The 2,033-nt window shown below is 35.2% G+C and overlaps 1 pseudogene; it reads left to right on the forward strand.

Moving 5' to 3' along the window:
• Positions 1-867: 867 nt before the first annotated feature.
• LOC148362855 (U2 spliceosomal RNA) lies at positions 868-1,005 on the forward strand (annotated as a pseudogene).
• Positions 1,006-2,033: the final 1,028 nt, after the last annotated feature.

The following is a 2,033-nucleotide window of genomic DNA, read 5'->3' on the forward strand; positions in this document are numbered from 1 at the left end:
TACGCTATGATTTCCGCAATCACAACTAATTGTACACAAATAATATTTATTTGATTTACTATAATATCCGTATGTAATGTCTTTTTTATTGTGAATGAAACCCTGGTTGCATTGGATCCCGCGGTGTAAACAAATTGTTGTTTTTTTCATTTAAAATCGGAGGGGGGGAGGAATTTGCATAGGAGTCGGAAAAGGGCACAACACCGGCCAAATGTACCATTTTGTGAACCTGCTATTGCAAAATACTTTAAATGATCAAACAATGTGAAATAAAGTTCGTCTTTTGGTCGCAAACTGCAATCTTTATTACAATCCCAAAGCAATATTACGACATGATAGTTCAAGCCCGGAAACAACTTGGTTTCCTGTGCGAACTTGTTCCTGACACACCCTAAAAACTAAAAATCAGTGAACTGTCAAGCCTTGCTTACATTGCAGCAAATTGTGTTTGACATATTAATATATATTTATATTTATATTTAATCACTTAAAATATATGATCATTCTGTGCAAGTACATAATGAGTCCGTTATTAAAGGGACAGTGTGTATTATTAAGTGCCCCTTACTGGTACAAAGATAAAATGGTCATTTCGTAAAAAAATAAGGATAAATGGTTTGAATACTTGGAATTTGTATTTTTTTCCCAAGTGGTATCCATAACTAGTAGTCGCCGCCATGTTTTTCTGGTGTCTTGTGAACAAAAACCAGTGCCACAGAGCACAGCGTAGCAGCATTAGACAACAGTACAATCTAAAGGTCAAATATTTCATAAAGGGGCTGTGGTTCTAGGGTTGTAAACTAATAAGAGCTTGCTCTAATTTGTGCACTACCTATGAAATTACAATCACTTTGATGTGCTAGGTCCTTAGCTTGGCCCTTTTGTGTACTTTCTATGAAGTCACCATCTTTGATTTTTGCATTTCGGAGATGGAATATGAGCTTGCTCTGTCCACTCCACGCATCGGCCCGGTATTGCAGTACCTCCGGGAACGGTGCATTCGCAATGATCGCAGCATGGCTTTAGGACTAGGACCTTAGCTTGGCCTTTTGGCTGAGAGTAAGTGTCCCGGCTCCTAGGCTTTGTAGCGTATTATGAACTGACCGATAACGGATAATGGATAATGAATAACGAAGATAGATCAATAACCCTTAAAAACCCCATATAATGCATTAAACTTGTCTTTATTGTCATAAATACGTAGTAAACATTTTTTAAACAAGATAAGACAAAGAACACAAGGATAAAAGTGTAAAAAAATAGTATTTAGATCCATAAGCAATACTCACAAGGAAGTACTTGTAGAATTGTATAATCTGAATAAATCAGAGAAATAGTGGAATGAGAAATAATGCAATGACATTAGCAGTGAAATTGTGCAAAAATAAAAATCAAGTAATAAGATATGAATATACATTTGCGGTAAAGCAAGCCGACAATGTCCTCCAGACTGGGCAGACAGCAGCTGAAAATATCCCGGGTCATGCTGATGATGCTGATGACTCTCTGAAAGGTTGGAGTTGAAAGAAAATGTTAACACTGTTTATAATAAAAGTTTGAAAAAAATGTATCTTTGTTTTTCTTTAAGTACCAAAATCCAAAGAAAAAAAGTGTTAGGTTTGACAAATGAACAGGGTTCGGTAGGGTTACTTTAACTGGATTACTTTCAATTACTTTTGGATTACTCCAATACCAAATATGCTAATAAAAGACAAAATAAACTAAATATGAATAAGATTATGACTCACAACACGTGGTAAGCTTTCTCTCCTGGCTTTGATCTCTCTGATCTCCGGCAAAACTAACATCAAATGCGACGGAAACAAAATGAAAATAAATCCAAACAGCTTGCCAACATCATTTTTGCCGTTCCATGTATTCCAAGCCTGTACAAAGTTTAGTCATTTTATTCATATTTAGTTTATTTTGTCTTTTATTAGCATATTTGGTATTGGAGTAATCCAAAAGTAATTGAAAGTAATCCAGTTAAAGTAACCCTACCCAACTCTGCAAATGAAGTACTTAAAAAAAAA

The sequence above is a fragment of the Urocampus carinirostris genome, chromosome 7 (genome assembly GCF_059441175.1).
Source record: "Urocampus carinirostris isolate Australia breed hairy pipefish chromosome 7, RoL_Ucar_1.0, whole genome shotgun sequence".
NCBI lineage: Eukaryota > Metazoa > Chordata > Actinopteri > Syngnathiformes > Syngnathidae > Urocampus > Urocampus carinirostris.